We start from the raw sequence: 22649 nt of genomic DNA, 5'->3' as shown, positions 1-22649 counted from the left end.
GATACCTACTTCTTTAAACAAAACAATTTTGTTTGTAAATATTGTCCATATTATATTTTTATTATACGTTTCACTAAACCCTAATTTGATTTATTTCGCCTTAAAACTACTTATAAACTATTTATTATAATGATAGTATTAATAAATAGATCTTTATTTATTATTTGGTTTTTGTTATTAGGGAGAAAAGGATGGAGCCGTGGATGGTATGGTTGCATCACTGCGATGTGAACGGAACACCCACCACATTATTAATGATTTCAAGTAAAAATCATCATGGTTAGAAATCTGAAGTAATGGTTTCATTGCAACAACAACCAAATATTCAAGGCAGCCCAATATAAAATCCTTATAGCCAGGATGATTTCCGACATGCGATAGGAGATGAATGTCAAGAAGAAGAAGATTTGACATTTATATAAACGCAAATTATTTCTATTTTAAATAATTTATTGTGTAATTTATAGTTCAAAAGAAATGAAAACTACATTTTTATTATTATTTTTATTTTTTTCTGTTATTAATTTGGAAACCATAATGCACGGATCCATTTCTGCCCACACATGGTACGACCAGGTCAGTAAACGTTATCAACTGTCGCAGATTGACCATTTTGCGGTCCCTGGAATGTACCTGGACCTAAACAAAAATATATTAGTGTTATATATCAAATCTTTATCGAAAACAATGTGTAATATATATTTATTATATAGAAATTAATAAACTTTGCACAAAACTGATGTTACAATAATACCCACATGTTAAAAATAAAATATTGATTTTTAATAAATACATTTTTTCTTCTAAAAACATAAATCGGGTTTAAGAAAACTATGGATGGAATATTATCATTAAAAAAAATGTCTTTTTTATTAAAAATGATTTGCACTTAAAAGAAATTAAAAACCATATTTTTCCAATATGTTGTATTATAATGACCCAACTAATTGAAATATTGCATTTTTATATTATTATTAACGAAATCAAAATGTTTGGTATATTTAAGTGCTTTATAAAAAAAAAAGATATATTAACCCTATTAACAACTACTGAGTACAGGTAGAGTAGATGTAAAGGTTATGGTATAATAAATGTTATTAAAAAATAAAAAGTGATATAATAAAAAAAAAAAATCGTTTTTATAATATTGTTTATGTACACCATAAACAATAGTAAGTAAATCAACTTCGCAAAACAAATATACGTTAATTTTGAATGTGTATATTAAATTTGTATAATAGTTAATCTATTTATTAACTTACCTGGATTTGCTTCTGTGTTGACATTACCAAATGCAAAGATGCACACTGCAATATATATCACACCTAATGCAATATTAACGAATTTCATTTTCTGCTTTTCTAAAAAACAAAAACAATTTTCCAGTTGATATATTTTTCTGAAATCATTTTTACAACGCCAAAGTTTTGCAGATTTTTCTATTTTATGTATTATCCTCCTTTTTTTTAAATTTTTTTTTATTAGTAATATATATTTAGTAGTTAAGTAGAAGTAGATAAATATAGGGTGATGATTTTTCTGGTTCTCGTGGAATGGGAACGTCTTTCAAGTGATTCGTAAGGAAAAAAGGCCAACAAAAATGTCGATATTATCGTTCATTGTATAGGGGATTTTTTACGAAAACTTGAATAATTAATCTATTGTTTGTTAACATATTTTAAATTAACAAAAGAAGTAGGCATATATTTTTATACATTTATTTAAACAGTTATAACGTGTATAGGCTCTATTTTTGTATAAATATTTATTTTTCTATTTCCAACAATCTAAGTTTTGAACTCCTGATCATTTCTTCTATGGTTTAGAGTATCGACTATTTATACTTATTATTTGTTTTCATGGAAAAATAGTTTTTGTAATCAATTTTTTTTTAAGTATTCTAAAACATTTGAAAATAATAACAGCTTAATGCCGATACTTCAAACCACAAAAAAGCTGATGGAAAGTTTAAAACATTATTTTTAAAAATTGAAATTGGAAAAAATTGGATTGATTGAAATGCCAACGGTCTATGTACACCTATTTTTCTCATAGTCACGATGCCCTTTAATTTTGATGTTTAAAGTGGTTTTGAACAGTTAATATTTAAAAAAAATCTACATTTTCATAAGGCAATTTTTTTTTTTAATTTGGAGTGATATTGGATACAAAACTATTTATTTTATTACATTTACAAAAAATATCAAAACAACTTTTCTAAAGAGTACTTTTAAAATGATGACTGGTCAATAAGCTTTGAAGTTATAAATTATAATCTTTTAAGTGCGTAGAAAACTGTTATTTGTACTACATTTTTTTTATGCGCCATTAAATAAAATATTTTTGGTTTTCTTATAATAATGATTCATTTAGAAATAAACAAAGATTAAACATCTTAGTCAGTCTAAAAGATATGTGTAGAAGAACAATTCATAATAAAAAATAATTTGATTACCCAAAAAAAAAAAACTGATAATCAAAATAGTTTGGGTGTCGATTAAAAAAACCAATATAATCTGTTTTTCTTACATATTATTATATTGAACTAGCACAAGATTTTTATTTTTATATTAATGGTTGTAGTGAACAATTTAACACAATTCAAGGGAAACTATCCCTCGGATATTAGTGTGAATTGTAAAATCCATAGTAATTTCATCTGTGGAAATTATGTTTTTCTTAAATAATAGAATAGCTTACAGACTATACAATATGACATCCCAAACTTTGTGATATGTCTTAGGAAAGTTGTTATTATTAATTTTTTTTTTACAAATATTTTTTTTGACTATAGACTTAATATTGGATAAAACTATTTATTTTATTACATTTACAAAATATATCAAAATAATTTTTTTAAAGAGTGTAGTTTTTTAAAATGACAAATGGTCAATAACTTTTGGAGCCATAAATTATAATCGTTTAAGTGTGTAGAAAACTGTTATTTGCAGTGCTTGACTTGAGAAAAAAGTAGTAGAGGTACTCTAGATACCTTTAAAAAAGTAGCGTCCCTAGCATTTTAATATCTCTTACATTACCACGGGGGACTTTGCCCCCCACACCCTTTACGGTCCCCTAAGCAGCATTAATATAAAACCATTATTAAACAAAACAGAATAATATAAAACTTGTTTAGGTATAACTTGTCCTTTTAAAACAATTACAAGCTCAATTTGATATAAATTAATCATTTTTCATTTTTTAAATCTTCATTTAAAAGATTCTACGGTACCATTGATTAATTGCAAATATAAATACAATTGTACCGGGTGATTACAAAAGAATAAGTTGGTTTCAAAAATCTGTATTTTCTTAATAGTACAGCTACAGAGCTGCTCGACCTCTTAAAATGACTGCTGTAACCTCAAGTTAGGTTAGGTTACCGCTAGGATAATTTGGGATGAACAAAATCCACACACAACCCTGGAACACTTAAGAGACTCGCCAAAAGTTAACGTTTTTTGCGGTATGGACCATTTTTTTGAAGCCACTGTTAAAGGAAACTCGTGCCGTTAAATGTTGTAAGATTGGCCATGTGATTTTTTTTTTTTTGTGGGGTTACGTCAAGGGAAATGTTTGTGCCGCCATTGCCTACGAACATTGAAGATTTGAAGCCACGCATAACTTTGGCTGTGCAGACAGTAACTACGGACATGCTCCACAGAGTGTGGGAGGAATTTGCATACCGACTTGACATTGTTTGGGTTACTCAAGGAGGACACATTGAACATTTATAATTTTTTTATTTTAAAAAAAAACTTGAGGTTTAGCAGTCATTTTAAGAGGTCGCGCAGCTCTGTACCTTTTAAAAAATACAGATATTTGAAACCAACTTATTCGTTTGTAATCACTCTGTGTTTAATCAATGACGGTACACCTCTAGACAGCGTATTTAAAGTTAAAACGATCAAACGGAGCGATTCGTTCCATCAAATCGCGGTAACGTTTCGCAACGAGACCAACAACATTGACGGGCACGAACGGGAAACGTTTTGCCGCCCCGTAGTCACTGATAAGTGATAATGAAATATTGATAGTAAAATAAAATATACGTATCAGATATGAGATATCAAAACATTTCGTAAGATTTATATATTTAACACAAAAATTTAATTTGAGCAACTTTATAAATATAGGTAAGACTAAATAACAACCCGTCCCATGCGTTCCCCTTTAAAAAAGAAGTAGGGGTACGCTAGAATATTCAAAAAATTAGTTGAGGTACTCAGTCCCCCTGCATTCCCCCCCTCCCAAAGTCAAGCACTGGTTATTTGTACTACATTTTTCTTATACGCCATTAAATAATAATTTATTAAGAAATAAAATTTTTTTTTATATTCCTGGTACTTTAATCATTAGATTTTTGTCGAGTTTGTATTATCCCTATGTAATTGTTTGAAGTATCGAATTGTTTCATTCCGAAGTTAAATATAACTAAAGTGCTTAAGTTTTTTCTAGACTAAATATAACTGTTAAACATAATATACGTTTTAATAATAAATTTACTTACCTACTATTAACGTGTAATTGTAAATGAGTGCTGTATTCAGTTTGAATTTTCAAAACTAATAATTCGACTAGCCTTATGATTGTATATTTATAGCCGCTGCAATCTAATTAAAAAGCTATAATGTAAAACAATAATTACTTATGAAACACTTGTTTAAATCACATAATGAAGCATTTTTTTTAAAACGGTGGCGTCAATGCCCTCTAATGACTGTCGATAAATCAAATCGATTTTTAAATTATATTTTAATAACTGTAGATTTTTCTATTTTAATTACAAATAATTAATTGAACCCATACAATTAAAAATTATAATATGAAATTCTAAGGAAATCAAATATTTTAATCAAAAATAAAAATATATACATATAGTGTGAATTAACATTGTTTAATAAGTTTGTTAATTTATCACTCGTACTACTGTTTTAAGCCTTAATTAGAACATCTGTCCCAGCATTTATTAAGATACTGATAATATTAGGCAACTAAATTAACATTATAATATATTTACTGAAGTAACTAGGGATACCTACTTCTTTAAACAAAACAATTTTGTTTGTAAATATTGTCCATATTATATTTTTATTATACGTTTCACTAAACCCTAATTTGATTTATTTCGCCTTAAAACTACTTATAAACTATTTATTATAATGATAGTATTAATAAATAGATCTTTATTTATTATTTGGTTTTTGTTATCAAGGAGAAATGGATGGAGCCTCGTTAAATGATCTAATTAAAATATTTATTAATTGAAAGAGGTGTTTCTACGGTTTGTATCAGCATTGATAATGATACGATGGTTATAAGGTAAAAGGGCGTAAACGCCAATTTCCAAATTTTTCAGGAGAGCCGATAAACCTAATATCCCACCAATTCTATGACGTGTACGACCTCATATTAAAACATTGTTTGTTGATTATAAACATATGGTATCGATATCTAAGTTGGACCAATCGATGTATAATTATGCCGCTTACGACCATACGCAAAAAAAAACGATTTTGAAAAAATTGTCGCTGACGCCCTTTTACCTTCCAACGATATGTCTATCAATATTATGATAATCAATAGTTACAGTTTCTTAAATTTATTTACTGTATAATGTGCTGGGTTTTCTGTTTTGTTTTACTGCATCTTTGCGGTCTGAAAGAACTAAATACTAGTGAGACCTACTTTTTCATACAAAACAATTTTGTTGGTAAATATTGTCTATATTTCTCCCCCTGAATTACGTTGTAATGATATTAATTTTTATTTTTAAACGACAACACATAACTTACAAATAACATTGTCAGCCAAATTGTTTCCTCAGAGTTTCTAAAGCATTTTTAGAAATATATTTCAAAACATTTTACAATTTTTTTATACACTCAACATTTTACATTAAAAAAAAAAAAAGACGCACAAAGTATAATCTTTCATCACAAAAGGTGAATTTTTTGGTATTAAATTTATTAATTAATACAAAATAATATTGAAAATATGGAAATCTGTGTACATAGATGACTTCATTACAATTTCAAGTATAATTCGAAAACTGAAATTGGATTACGTAGTCGGATAAACTGGTAAATACTAATGGTATACTATGAAGAAACTCGTATAGTATTTTGAGTATAAAAATACCAAGAGGAGACTCCTTTTCTTGGAAATAACATTTATGTTTAAATTGTCAAATCACTGTATATCACAACCAAAGGAAAAAAAATCATACAAATTACAAATCAAGTAAAACACTAAACCTTTTTTGTTTTAAAAAATTAGAAAAACAACTGTTATAACCAGTACTCGAGACGTAAGCATTCGATGTTTTTTTTGGTTTGACTTAGCAGAGTGCTATTTAAGTTTATATTACATTTACAACAATTTCATTTTATATGAAATTTAAAAATGCTGTCTTTGCTTATTTCGATGAATTTTGTTTTTGTTTTTTGTAAGTTATTTCTTTATTTTTGCATATTTTCTATGATTTTTTTCTCATTGTGTGCAATAGAACTAAAACTAAAAATAATTTCAACTCGTAATTTTTTTTCTTATCTACTCTTGGCGTTGATAGGCAATAAGAAATGCTCATTTTGGTCGATTATAAAAAATATAATCGGCATGGGCAAAAACATCTAGAATTTTACAATACAAGATGAAACTTATATTTCTGACGGGATATTTGATTCATTTTTGGAGTTAGTAGAAGATTTGCGATGTTAGAGATTACTTTTTTGCTTATTTTAATGTTTTTTAACTGCTTATTTTAATGATTTGATGTGCTTTAGCCCTGTCTTTAATATACAAGGTTAATCACATTGTATACTAAAACTACATATAAATTATAAAAGGTATTTTTGGAAATTTAAAATTTAATAGTTTTATAAAAATAATACAAATTAGAACAGACATTAGTAGTTTAAAATGGTAGTGATAATTTTTATTTAATACAAGCTATCCCGACCTGGCGTTTCCTGGGATTTAGTTTGCCAGGGCTGAGTAAAACAGAAAAAAACTGTTAAGCAAACTTATAGTTAAATATATAGTAAAGATATAAAATCTACTTGAACCCTAAACCATAAAAATTGTACACTTCTTGCGTACACGTGTTACGACAACGATGTTGTCATAACACGTGTACGCATGAAGTGTATGATTTTTATGGTTTAGGGTTCAAGTAGATTTTATATCTTTACTGAGTAAAATAATTACAAATCAGATAAAAAAAAATCAGTACTTCATGCTGTAAGGCTAAAGCACGGGGTATGCTCGGCTTTTTTACATTACATTATATTGATTACGTCCCCCTCTTACTCAAGGGTTCCGGTCCCAGTCTCAGTCCCAGATCCAGTTTTAATCGTGAAAAGCGTCCCCAGAATCGTTGTACACAAAATCGGCCTGTTCCTTTAATCATCACCTACCATTCGTTCGAGTACCGTCGTTACCATGGTTACAAACATTATTTTGGGTTAGCAACGAAAAATATTTCGTACTTAAAGTACAAAATTCGTGTTTGAAGGCACCTTTAGGGGTGAAATTTTCGAAAAGTACTATGCTAGTTATCTTCCCGGGAGTGTACTCAACAACTTCCAAAAGTTTCATGGCGATTGGATGAATGGTGTACTAATGCATAAAGGACAAACACACATACATTCATTTTAGCTTCGGTGTTTATATGATTTTTTTTTTTGTATCTGGACCCACGATATCTCGTAAACCGCTGAACCGATTTCTTCGTGTAGCAACTCTATAGATGAGAAATCATACTTAAAATGTACTTTATTAGGCCAAAAATGTAAAAAAGTCATCCCCATCAAATTCGAGAAAAACACCCAAAAAATGTACAAAAATTGTTCAACTTTAAATCACGATGCTCTATAAATTTTCTAAAAATAGTTGAAAAATTTCCAAATTTATATGAATTGTTTTTCAAACATAGTACTATCGATAAACATTAGCAAACCAAAAAAATATCATAAACCCTTTCCCCTAAAAGGAAGAGAATTTTTTTCTTTATTTCACTTTTTCAAGCAAAGTTTTAGAGATTTAAATCTGAAAATTAGACCGAAGGTAGATCTATAACGGAACTATAACATATACAATTTTCTCAAAAATCTGTAGTCAAATTTTAATTTAATTAGGAAAAACCCCAAAAATAGGGTAAAGTTACACTTTGGCCGTAGTCAGTTTCTAGGTTGCTATGTGTGAGTGAATAAACAGTCAACAGGTACTGCAAATATATTGTTAATTACGATATATGGGTAACTATGACAGTACATTTTTATAGACAGACGATCAACCCTTATCGTACCCACCCTGCACAAGACTAAATATTACATTTTAAGTACATTATTGCTGGTCCTAACTCCCATAATATCTTCTATACCGCTATAACTGGTTTGAACATACTATCTACAGATTCGCATCGAAGCGTTTTTTAAAAGTGATTTTATCACTTGCAGCTATAACAAAATCTATAGACCTGTGACCTCTCCGTCCATACTATACCCCGACCCTACTGTACTGGCTTTATATATATATATATATATATAGATATATAGATATGTGTTTATTTGTGTGAATACACTTCTGTGCACCCATTGTATTTATGGATACTTATGGACATGTTTTTTCAACTGTTTTAATTTTCAACCTCCCTCCTCAAATAAGAAGAAGGAATGGCGGACAATGACTGCTTCACAGTGCTTTGGAATATCCCTATATTTTTAATTTAATTTGTACTATGACGAGTTTAAATTATGAGCAAACAAATTATTATTGTAGAATAAAGTAAAATGAAATAATGGCCTTATATTATAATTAATTTAATAATTAATATAATTAATGTATTTGTTCCCCAGAGATGTGATTTATTTCAGTCAATAATAACTTTTAGTATTTACTTTTTATTATTAATTGCACTCTACGCGACTCAATACTTTTTGGTTGGGGGTAATTTAAAATAATGTTATGTTTTGAATTTTTTTTTTAGTTTTGCGTTAACAAATTGTACTTTTTTTCTTTTATACTACTTATAATGAAAAAAAAAATTATATAATACAAAAAAAAAAAAAATTAAAACAACTATAATTTTATGTATCAAAAACCGTTTATTATACACAATAAATCTTTATATAAATTATACAAATAATAGTATAGTATAATAATTTTAAATTAGATTATTAAATGAGTTTCGACAAATATGTTATATTCTTTGACAGGATTGATAAATGTATGTATTCAATAGGACCATTTGTTGTTTATGCCCAAATCATAAAATATCTAGATGTACTGACACACTTTTTTGATTATAATGTAACACTAAGTGAAATAAAAGTAAATAATTAATTATGGAGCAGTTAATGAATAAAATAATTATTAAGAATATATGTTTTTAAATGTTTAACACTAGTCCTATTTCGTAATATAATTTTATAACCGTTTATAACTTTTTAAACTTTTTACATTATAGTATAAGCACATATATATATATAATATATATGAATGGGTCATTTCAAAAATGACATTAGTCATTGCGTTTCTACAAAAATTACTTTTTTCAGGTTTATTACTTATATACGTTACATTATTTTGATAGTTACAATATGTACATGTTTATTTCATTAAAAACTTACCATTCGACGATAACCAATAAATATTTATGCTGAATTGAATTTCAAAACTACAAATAAGATGTAATTCAATCCGATGTACCGTGGTTCAGATTTATACCTATCCTTGTAATGTAATCTTATATGCTCTGACGGAAAGAAGAATTACGTACCTGGTACTGCCAAAGAATTGTTTAAATAAAAATAATTTCAAATGTACTACCTACAAACTATATTGGCTTTTAGTATAGTATTAACCTATAATGCATTTATTACTTAATAAAAAGACAGACTATATGTAAATAGTACTTGTTAGTCGATGTTCAAGTCTTCAAATCTAAACCGGTTAATAGTTTAAATATTAGGGCATCATTTTTTTACCTTAACACAACTATTTAGTTACGTCTACAGAAATATAGATACTCAAGTGACAATCTAATATTTTACAGTTTTCTCTACAGACCATTAAATTAATCTAAGTATTTGAATCTAAAATACATTTTTTACTTTAAAATTATTTATAGTAAAACTAGTAATGACTTACGAGCCTACAATCTAACGAAATGCTAAATTTATATAATAATTACATATTTTTTTGTATACATTTGAAATAAATTCAAGTATTAAAAACTTTTTATAATAAGGACGTGTTGTAAACCAGTAATTTTCTACAAACGTCGTTCTTTTAACAAATTCTTGGTTTTAAGCAGCCTTAATTAATGACTATAACCTGAAAATTATATTGGTTTTTTAATTATCCCTGTTGTTGACTGGTTTGATGCCTAATAACGATAGATAAACCTGACTAGTTTATACTGTTATAACTTTTCGTTTATTATTACTTAAAAAACCCGCTAGAAAACGTTTGTTAGAGTTAAAATCTTGTTTTATATTTAGTGAACTTCTTATTTCCTTTTCTGAATGTAGTATAATACCGGAACCACGTTGAAATCACTATGTGCTGATCTTTTACTGTTCCTGTTTTTTTTAAAGTAGGACTGTTTTTATTACCGTTTAAATTAAAAAGTGTTATAATAAAAACTATGATATTTAAATTTTCTAATTTGCCACTCTGTAGTTTTTGGATTTATTATTGAAAAGCAGAAAACAAAAGGGACAGTAAAGTTGTTTTGGAGTCTCTAGGATTAGGTTATAGATCAAACTAAAATTAGTATAGGTAAAATGTACCCATGCATTTTTCATGTGCAGAAATGCAACCAAATGTAATTTTGTTAGATAGAAAAGTATACCATATCATAAATTGTTCAAAAATCAATCAACATTTAGAAAATAGCACTAATTTAATTTTGGAAAATGCCAACCAGAGGTCCCTTTCCGTATTATGATTTTCTAAGCACTTAAGCACATCAGGAGTAATCAGCATATTAAGCATATCAATACAGCATATTTTATAATTATTTAACCGGTACGGTGTGGCGCAAGGCGCCTGAGGTTAAGCTGCGTCTGGTACCGCTTGATCCTGGACCAAGTTAGCTATAGTGCCTCTGTCCCGGTCAATAATGCCATACGAGTATTTTTTTATTTATTATTATTTAGATATAACTTTTAGAATAAAATTAAAACATATTTATTTTAATTCTGAAATTTAAAAACTAATAGCTTTATTATCGCATACGGCATAATATCAGACAGGCATTATTTCGCCAAATATCATATAATTATAGCCGTCAGTAAGTTCACACTTTTTAAGTGTAACAATATTTGATTTTAAATATTAAAAAAAAACCAAAATATGAAACAATTAGTATCTATATTTTGTAATTATTACAATTTAATACATGTTATAAAATAAAATAATATAATTTTTTAATGTAATATTATAAGTTATATAACAAACTAAAAACATCTATAAAAAATTTTTTTATAGTGGTTAAGTTGCATTATTTTAAATATAAAATATAAAACTACTGTGACAGACACCATTTTTAATTTTTACCTTAAGTAATTACTCTTTACTAAAGTATATTATTAATTATACTAAGTAATGTCTAGTAATATTGGTGCACACACAAAAAATAATGCTATGAAGTTCTATGTATGGACATTATCAGTATTTGCGCCATCTTTAATTGTGTAGATATAACATAATATAATAAAATAATGTCGAGCGGCGCCAAATTTCGGTCCAAATTTGTAGTCAGAATAAAAATTACCATCATCGAAAAAAAAAAAAACATGTCCGCGGGTAAAGTAGATTATTTCTTCTTAGTCATAATTTTGAATTTTAGAGTTAAGTTTAAAACCGAAATTAGTTAAAATACTTAACTAATAAATACCTTATTACCAAACATGAATTACGAATATTATACCTATGTTTATTTTATTAATGTTCTAACTGCAAACAGGTCTAAACGCATACATATGTTCAATATTTTGTGAAACTTGTTTAGTATTCTTACTTAAATTAGCTAAACATTACTTTAAAAAAACAACTATTCATTTACATTATATCATTTATTCGTTACAATTAACATATAGCACATTTCTTTATAAAGTACATCTTGTTTCTCATAATAACAGTATATTTTTTATACTAGAATAAAATTTAAACAGGAGCGGTAAAACCCCTCTCAATCGGATCTTCATCCTTCGACACAGCAGCTCCATTCACTAAATGTAAAATATAGTATTATTATTATTATTATTGTTTAGTTTATATAATTATGTTGACGACATAATATATTAAGTATTATTGAAAATTTGATATTAGTAAATAGTATAATACAACAGTTATGTAGTTATTTGTAAAGCATTTAATTCCCAATTTCGATGGCTAAAAAACCAAAATTTGTAAGGTCCGAACACTTGTTATATGTGTCCGCTTAATATTTACCTCACAATAAAATATTTATTGTTAGTCTCATTAATTTAGGAATTGTTACATAATGTGCACTAAAAACTCCACTATGCCCTAAAAACACAAAAATAGAGTTTAAAAAAAAAAAGGTTACAGTGGTATTTGACCTACAATATGCTAGCCAATGGAAAAGACGACTCAAAATTAATCCAATAGACTTATAAAATGATTTTAATAAAAATTGGACTTACAACTTTAACCTCTTAGCCATCGATTTTAATATCCGGTAATTATTTCTTTCTCTCTTAGTTTTAAAAATATAAAATGTTAGTTAAACTTAAATTCGGATGATAACATGCCTACTCGTATACTTCTCTAATATCAAAAATCAAAATTATATTTACAAATTTTTATTTACCTGTACTTAAAATATTTCCAATTAATGAAAGAATGGTTATTGCAATTGAAAAATAATATTGAGTATTCATTTTGATAAGACTAATATTTTTTATGGGTATAAGACTCTGGAAAAGAAGAAATACAATTAAAGGTATAAAGTTTACATAATATTTTATATTACATTATTAGATATATATATTCATCATCATTATATTCATTATCATTATATAAAATGTATATATAATTTTTTTGTTGAGTACACTCTTGTGACAGCTGCTAGTGCTTTATATGTTAATAGCTAATGATTGGGGTTCTGTTAGATTGTGACGATAGCGTTTTTGAGGAGGGGGATAAATATGACAAAATATGTGTTTCCCCTGGTTTTTAATGACTTAAATATATTCCTACTAGCGATTTTAATTTTTAAACTGCGGTTATATTTTATAATTTAATTATTTATTTTACATTGATCTCGTATGTAATCGAAATAATAAATAGAATACGTTTGTATTTGTTACTTATAAAAAGCCTTTATCGTTTTCCAAATTTTCAAGCTGCACGTATGGCGTTTAACAATTTTTATTCTTTTTTTTTTTAGCAAAATTATTTTGCCTAGTTCTAATATCCAATAATTTAATACTGACAAAATATTTAAACTAACAATGTGAACGCTAACCAGGTTTTCAATTCAGCAAGTGTTTCAAGGTAGCGTTGTTGTTTACAATATTTGCAGTAATAGTTTCGCATGGCGGAATCCACAACTTTGAAAACAAACGTCACTACATTACCATTAGTGGTTTTAAGAATTTGTATAACAATTTCTTGTCATTAAACACATTTCCATTATATTATGGTGTTTCATAATTAGAACCAATTTAGTAAACTAAAATAATGGACAAGTTACAGACTTGATACACTACATTTACTCTTTATATTGACATAATAGCTATCATTGTAATTCAAACATTATCATACATTATTCTAAGCGTAATCAAACTTAAAGTCCTGCGGAGTTTTTGTATAAACAATTGTAAAACATCTAGTTTGAGATCCAAGTAACTATTAAAGGTCCTATTTGTAAGATTAGGTAATTTTGGTCAATTTATTGACCTTCCTATCATCCTAAAGTCGTCATCTGGCCTAGATATATCTTTCCTTTAATTCTAAACCATTCTGGATTCGTGGTTCTAAAATATTTAGTTATATTCTTAACCTCTGCTTATATCCAATTAGTTTTATCTGTCTATTTTAAAAAGCATCTCTTGTGTATCTATATTATTATATCTTGTCTATATTGGCTTTGTCATAATGAAATTATCTAAAAATTAAACAATTTTTATTTTCTTACTATCATAAGCTACTTTTACTTTCTGAAATTGTTCGAAAAGGCTATTGCCCATTCAGCATTTAATTCTTCTTTGAGTTCCATTCTTCTAATCAAGAATTTTCTCTTTATTTTTTGTGAATAACGATTTTTTTTTTTTTTTTGAGTATTGAAGTATGACATTATAATTAAACGATTTTATAGTGCTGAACTATAATATTGTTTAATAATAAAAATAATTAAACACACATTTAATGAGAATTAAAAATGCTTCTCACTTTTGCAATATAGGTATAATATGTTAGTGTATAACTTATAAGCTTAGCTAAATCTATTTTGTGACTATTTGCCATTTGTTGGCACATTTATTAACCGTTTTACCTAAAGCTTCGACGGAACATACGCAAAATCTACTTGCTTAATCGAATTAATTAGTTCTACATTCTTATGTATACAAAGAGTATTGTTTTATTAATTTTACATACAAGTTTTATGAAATCCTATTATAAAATTCATTTAAAAGACTAATGACTGTTTCACAAGTTTAGCTTAAAAATTAGGTTTAGTCTAGAAATACTAAAATTATAGGTTAAACAATACTTAAATGTTACTGTTGTCTGTTGAGAATAACTATAATGTACGTTATAATAAACACAATACTTAAATGTTACCGTTGAGAATAACTATAATATACATTATAATAAAAATTAATTCATTAAGCATGTATTAAAAACTTACTTGGAGGAAGATTTTCATTTAATAGATTAAACTAGAAAAACTAAAGTCTTGTCAATGAAATTTACGTTTTTATGCAAAAAAACGGGATGTAAATCAAAACAAATAATTCTACACTTGTTTAAATTAATAAACAAAAAATAATATGAACTATGATGCAAAGCAGTTTCTAATAATTTTTTTATTTTTTATTTTTATTATTATTTAATGTTTATTTTGTTTTACAGCTATACGCAATTCAGTAGATGTTTTATACCGAATTATATACCTATTATTTTATGATCCGATAGGAAAACTAAAACAAAACTAATTTCCTAGCCTTATTACTTAAGTATTTGGTAAGTGACTTTTTAACATTTTGTTTTTATAAGTCAGTACGTGTAATTCAAGGCTTAGCTTTTGTGAATATTCACGTTTCCAATTTAAAAAACCAAAAACCGGAAAACAATACAGGAATAACTTTGCATGTTGAGGTCATTGGTTTGCTAGTATTTTACTTAGATTTTAAATTAAACTGAAAAATGGCGTATGAAATAATCATTATTAAAAGCTTAGATTCTATTCTGCGAATACAAAAAGTCCCTCAACTATTAACTAGCATCTAGTATTGACAAACAAAGTTAGTACATGGAGATGGTGGCAATATGGAGTGTGGACCTACCCAAGTCAGCAGAAAAATAAAATGTTATCAGAAAGTTATTAACATTTTAATCTTTTTTTATAATAGTCAGTAATTTAATGTTCTAAAAATATTATTCACAAAATTTTGTCGAAATATTATGTAAGTATTTTAATAAAAGGTATGAAAGTACATAATACGCAAATCCTATATACATAAACCTATGTAATGGTTCAAATCGAGGAGAAGGGTACAAAGCCCACGTTGGTCACCATTTGTAATAGTTTAGATCAAGGTGTGTGGGTAAATGGGGAATGATTATGGAAACTGAAGGAGCTACCCTACACTCTCCTAACCTCTTCAAAATTAAACCATTACGCTAAATATTATTGTGATGTGTGTGAAAATGTTATTGTGTACGTACCTCGTTTGTAGTGAAGCAACAATGTTGAAGCAGCAGCTTGTAGATTAAATTAATTTAATACTTAGATTTAATAATAAAATACACTTGCGTCTAATTTAAATCAGTCACCTATTTTAGGAACTGATATGATTTTCTAATGCGCGTACTTATAAATGATATGTCTATAGCTCACTCAGCGTATGATAATTATTTGCTTAAATGAAGTTGTTGTTTTTGTTTGTACTTTTTATACGCTTTTTACTTGGTGAGCCTCTACCATGCTACGTAATAACTAGTCAGAGGACTACACAAGTTCGTTCAGAAGTTCAGACTAACCAGGCCGCGATATTAAGAAGCAACCGATCTTAAGGGTCGATATTTAACCTCACTCAATAGCCGCTACTCTGATTGACTTCCCTTAGCTAAACACTAATTAATTAACTATTTAACTACTTAAATTTTCCAATTGCTGACTAGAACATCCAAGTTCCAAGTGAATATTTTAACTCAATGGAATTAGATCCCTAGAGCTGCTTTACGCTTCTCAAGAGAATTAAATGAACCAGGCCAGTCTCTCGGACTATGTTAAGATAGCTAAATTAATAGATGAATTATTAAATAGAATAACAAATGAAAACAATGTTTTGTTGTGCATAAGACTTTGAACATACGCTGAATCAGGCCATAAACAATTAAGTGGAAATTATCTGACCACACTCGCCATGCCTTATCAATTAATTAATTGAAAAGTTGCAGACGAGCGTGGCCAGACAACTCGGGCCACTGGAATCACGATGACTACTGCCTACTGGCTAAAAACTGGATCTACTGGCTGTACGGCAAACCTGTTGCTTGTCTTATATAGGGGTGGATGTGCGTCATCAGAGGGGGGAAGATATACAAATGTCCCCTCGTATGAAATCATCCATGCGTAAAGTCTGAGTTATCGTATCTAATGTGTCATTTTTATTTAAGATATCCGTTTATACTATTTATATAAATATTATACTAAAAATAATATATAAATAATTGATAATTGTGTGCGATATTAGTATTTGTTCATACAATTGATTATAGAATATATAACTTATGTTATGTAAAATGACATTATTTAATTGTGTGCAAGTATGTGGTTTTTAGTGCATACAATATAACCATTACTCCTACATAACCATATTATTTAGTAGGAATGCTTAAGGGGCCTCGCAATAGATACATCCTTAGTGGCGATTGTAAACTGCGCCCAAGGCACAGGTAAACACAAAATCATACATATAAACTGCACCCGAGTTTTTATCAAATGAATAAAGGTAACATGTAAACTGCGCCCGAGTTCTTATCAAGTGGAAAAAGGTGACATTTAAACTGCGCCCAAGTTCTTATCAAGTGGAGAAAGGCGACATGTAAACTGCAATAAAAATAACTTAGTTCGTTACAGTCATATAATATGTACATCGAATAAACAAAACTACAAATTATCTCTAGTTAATAATACGTCATTAATAATTTATCGTTAAAATTAGGACAAATAATAAAAAAGTATGTTTTTAAAAAAAAATTGTTTTATTTATTTGTTTATTTTTTTTAATTTATAGCCCTATTTATTAAAAGTACTTAATATTTGGTGAATAAATTACTAAATTAATTTTGCAAGATTTAAAAAATACCCTTACAAACGTACGTGCGTACGTGTTAGCGAGTTAAAGAAACACATGTAAAAAATAGTTAAACAAATTATTATAATACAAACAAAATTATTAGAAAAATTAGTCGATAAAACAAACCATAGAAGACATGATGAAGAATTCAACATTATTTCAGAATGGAAATCCGACTTCATAGGAACACAGCATGATGAAAATGCCATAAAAAAGCCTTTATAGAAGTTGAAAAATATTAGAAGAAAAAAAGTTAAATATGAAAATAGACTTATCGTTTCTGTGATTACATATATATATGTCTACAAATTTTAGCATAAATGTTAAGTTTTAGTGAAAAATTGCCTGTACAATGCCCCTTAATAAATTACAGTCGTGAGACACCTTAATAAATTGTTTATGTTTGAATTCATAAGTGTTAAATAAATCAAATAATATTTAATGTATAAAATATAAACAACACTTTTTAGGTCACCATATTTTGTAACTCCTTACATCATACCCGTAAATATAAAAATATGTAATTGTTAAACATTTAGACAAACGAAGTCTCCATGATAATATAAATTATTTGTTGATACAGTATAATAAAAAAAAAATTATATAATTTTAGTAACTGTTAGTATTGATAATGGTTACCTCAGACTTAAATAAAAAATAAAAATGAAAGTCAATGAGTGGTCGAGGGTAAAGGGTATATTCCTTTAGTCAATCGGTGCCTGAAGTGTAATTACCTAGTAATAAAAGATGTAAATTGTAATTATAAATGTAGTTGTTATAAAAAAAATGCATTGTATGAATACAATTTGCTTATAAAAATAAATTCTGATGTATAAATAGTTAAGAATACTTTATACCCCTGGTTAGAAAGCGTATAAACATGTCTACGAAGAAAGCATTTTACTCGTTCTATGTGTAGAGACTGGCGCCGTGCTTGTCTATGTGGGTTGTAGATCAAAACCACCTAATATAAAATCAACGAGGATGATATTTTGTAGGAGTTTTAGGCCTTTATGTATGAAAATTAGACTGTAAGTAGATCTAGTGTGAATCTATACATATACAATTTTCTCAAAAGTCTGTAGTCGTAATTTTTTTTTATTAAAGAAAAAACTAAAATAATGCGGGTAAAATTAAACTTCAACCTTAGTTAATTTCTGGGTTGCTGTGTTAGAGTGAATCAATAGTCAACAAGTATCAAAAAAGGATTTTCATTATGTTGTTATTTATGATTTATAGGTAACTACGGCGACAAATTATTAAAAACAGACGAGCAACCCTAATGGTATCCGTTTTAATATTAAAAATAAAATTTTAAGTTAATTATTGGCAATGCTTTTATACAAGGTGATTCATTAAGGATAATACACTTATTTTCTCTTACAATAATTGCAATTTTGTAGTTTTTATTTTTAGACATTCTGTAGTTTATATTAATGTACACTATTAGGAAATATTCAATTTAGTTTTTTCCATTGCGTTATGAACTTTTAAAACTTAAATGGGAACCTGTTACCTATATAATCAAATAACTTTTTAAAAAAGAACAATATTTGCTAAAAACGTTGGGTGGTCGATAGCCGGTTTTAATATACTACTTTTAAAGTCTAAAGGCTTAAAACTTAGGACGGGATTATTTTTATCTGCATATATACTGTACCGCACTCCATCTTCCGTTCTAAATTTTAAACTTCAACAACTTTAAAAGTATTTATTCAAAACTAGTTATCAATTAGTCAAACTTTTTAACAAAATGGTTTTAATTTATAAAGTTTTTTAAATATATACTTTATCATTTAAGTTACAAAAGTTGATAGGTCAAAATACCAAAAATACCAAAAAATAAATAAATATTTAATAATTTTGTAATGTTGTAACATAAATGTTACAAAATTAAAAACAAAAATGTTTTCAAAAAGAAAAACTATAAAATTATAATTTGTTTAGGAGAAAATGAATGTCTATCCTTAATGAATCACCTTATATTTGTCTACAGATAATCATCGAAGGGTTAATTTGAAAGTGATTTTATCACTTTTACTTAAAAAAATCCTATGTCCCGACCTCACTGCACTGACTTTTATTTAATTTAATTTTAAATGCTTGAACTCTAAAACAAAACGTGTTTTTTAGATTTATTTTGCTTTAATCCAAAACTATAATATGAAGAATGATTTACATTCAAATTTGTTTCATCCTTTATTAATAAATATAAGTCCACTTTGTAGAAATTAATTAACATCTCTATTTTCAGTTTTTTGAAGTTTTAAAAATCACATCTATTAAGTTAAACACTATTGTTGTTAAGCATTTTAGTCGAATTTCTCGCAAATATGTGCCTAATATGTAAAAGTCGATGAACCCATAAACACCTTACAGCTGTTAAAATGAATTCAAAGAAAAAATGCATCGAAGCTAAATAATGTACTGAACAAAAATGATAATACATTTTTCTCTTTGTGATCTTAGCTTTTCGTAATTCAAATGATCTAGGCTAATAAATTAGCATACCTACAAATATAATTTATATAAAATCAGAAGCTATAATTGTATAAATGCATAACAGTAGTATAGTTCATGTTGGATAATCAAAATACGGCATAATTTAGACATCTGAGCTGTTTAGGTTTTCATATTTTCATAATTCTTACTGTTTCTAAATTCTATAATCATTAGATTATATTGGAATGCATTTTAAACATAATTACATAATAGTTTAAAATTTGTAATTTTTGTAAATCGTACACCGATAAAATAGGTATACTATCTTGAACACAAATACAATAATAATTGTTGCAACCATTTTTCTCTGCTATTATTATGTACCTACATATTTTTTTGAAATATAAAAAAAATCCTACATATATAGTTATATAGACATTTGCAGTTCACTCATGTTTCTGATGTAACATTATAAAAAAAAAATCATTATATATTTTTTCGTTTTTAATGTTTACTCATTACCAACTGCTCGAACACGTAGGTGTTTAGGCGCTCATACCTGTATTATAATACATAATATGATGTATAAACCTTCTACATCAAATATTTTATATTATTCGGTACAATGAAACAAAAATAGGTCAAATAATTAGTCCGTTTCCAATTTCCTATCAAGGGATGGAAACTGATTTATATTTTCCTAACCTAACCTAACCTAACCGGTTTCCAAATTAAATTTACCTTATTATATTGGAGCGGAATGAGGGGGGTAGCTTAGACCCACTATTATATGAATTGGTAGATGTCAATATTACAGCTTATGTACAATTCATTACTAATTTGTATTTTAATAGTAAGTGTTATTGCTATAGATTTAATGAATATTCGCATTTATAATACATAGATATTAGATATTGTAGGTAAATTATAAACTATATTTATGTTACGCGTAGTTATATTATTAAGATTTCATATATACACGTATGCATATAGACAACTTTTAAAAATGTGTAACCAATTAACAAACAATTTATTGAATTAAATTAAATATATATTTTATAAGTTACGCATAAAATAAGAAATAACTTCTTTATTTAGACTATATTGTTACATTTCTAATTCATAGATATTAGATACTGATTTCGGTTTCGTTTTATTGAACCATTTTCTGTAATTATGATCCCTATCATTTTCTGTAATTATGGGGATAATAGGTGTTTCAGGTAAAAAATAATTGAAAAACCGAATTTTAAAAACTTGTTTGTAATTCTGTCCCTAACTACAATTTGTTATTAGGTACTTGCGCTAGGTTGAATATAGCAAAATATGTATCAAATTATTTGTATACAAATAACTGTGATAATCTCACAAAAAAAAATGACTAGTAAAGAATCTTCAATACTGTTAAAGTAATTATATACTATAGTTTAAACTCTCAAATTACGATTTTGCGAACAATTGCCAGTAATTTACTCATTAATAAATAGGCGAGCCGCGAATAGCGTCCTCTTATATGTATAAAAAAGAATACAATCCAAAAGTATGATAGAAGTTTAACAATTATGTATAAATTAAATATTAATTTTTTTTTTTGTAACTACTATGTGATGTGATAAACTGTTTGATTTCGAACAAGCCGAACTCGGGGTTTGCAGTTTGGTTTAAGATTTAGGGTTCGTTCGTTTATTTATAAACTCTAACTTGATTTTTAGTTTACCATCCATTACCACAAAAAAACTTTTTTATAGTTACATATAATTATTTATTATACAGATGGTTTGAAACGGTTATTATATTTAATATTGTGTTGTTTACAACAAAAACCATTTTTAAAATGTTGCAGTAGAAACTCAAATAATTTGTATGTACGTATGTAAACATTTTTTACGTCAATTGAACTACTAATATAATGACTCATTATCTATATGTTTACATATTAAAGCAAACTGTGTTTAAAGCAATAATCATAATTTGCGTCATTGTAATTCTCAAACGGTAAAACAAATAGAACCTTATAAAAAGGTGAGATTTTTCTCTATAATCTTTTAAGTGTTACCTATTTTATATCTTTTAACGCAATAACATGGTCGTCAATGATGAGTTTTAATTAATTAGCTTACACCATTATAACGCCGAAAAGTTGGGAAAGCAATATGGAAAATACTTTACCCATAAATATTTCTGAATTGCTATAAACATTTGGCATACAATACAGGATGCCCCCACACTGATTGAACAAATAAAATAACTTGATCTAGTGAATATTTTTAAGATTTTTTTTTTAAATTAATTTATTCTCATTGCGCTATAAGCACCACCTTTTTCATTTCCCTTAACTATTTTACTTTTTTTGTTTATTTAAACTTACTTAAATTTACTTAATTATTGTTTTTTTTTTTGTTACATTTTTTTTTTTTTTAATTCAAGATAACTATTTTATTTAGAATAATTTGCTGAAAATGTTGACTGGTCAATAACCAGATTTGGACAATTACTTTTTAAGTTACTAAAGTGTAGGATGAGGGGTGGAGTGCGGTAGAGTAATGCGCGCAGATAAAAATAGGTTTACGCGCTTACTCCATCACATTCGTGAAGAACTATTTGTTTTTCGTTTTTTTATTTGTTTATTAAAAAATATCAAAT

At 27.1% G+C, this 22649-nt stretch overlaps 2 long non-coding RNA genes across 4 annotated transcripts; both read right to left on the bottom strand.

Moving 5' to 3' along the window:
- Positions 1-450: 450 nt before the first annotated feature.
- On the bottom strand, positions 451-4619 carry LOC126845966 (uncharacterized). The gene is made up of 3 exons (XR_007686845.1): positions 4511-4619; positions 1263-1361; positions 451-639 (listed from the first exon to the last, which is right to left on the bottom strand). It is a non-coding gene; the product is annotated as an uncharacterized LOC126845966 (long non-coding RNA).
- A 7449-nt stretch (positions 4620-12068) lies between these two features.
- Positions 12069-17810, bottom strand: LOC126845004 (uncharacterized). Of its 3 annotated transcripts, none has more exons than XR_007686662.1 (3): positions 17691-17810; positions 12845-12950; positions 12069-12239 (listed from the first exon to the last, which is right to left on the bottom strand). It is a non-coding gene; the product is annotated as an uncharacterized LOC126845004 (long non-coding RNA). The 3 variants fall into 3 exon arrangements; XR_007686663.1 differs by lacking the exon at positions 17691-17810 and adding an exon at positions 15928-16481; XR_007686664.1 differs by lacking the exon at positions 17691-17810 and adding an exon at positions 14888-14910.
- Between the last annotated feature and the right edge of the window lie 4839 nt (positions 17811-22649).

Source organism: Adelges cooleyi, unplaced genomic scaffold (assembly GCF_023614345.1).
Source record: "Adelges cooleyi isolate 19-005CV unplaced genomic scaffold, UGA_ACOO_1.1 ACOO_flye_CR_arks_rails_tigmint_CR_PRNA_108, whole genome shotgun sequence".
Taxonomy (NCBI): domain Eukaryota; kingdom Metazoa; phylum Arthropoda; class Insecta; order Hemiptera; family Adelgidae; genus Adelges; species Adelges cooleyi.
This window is presented reverse-complemented; position numbering and strand designations above follow the sequence as displayed.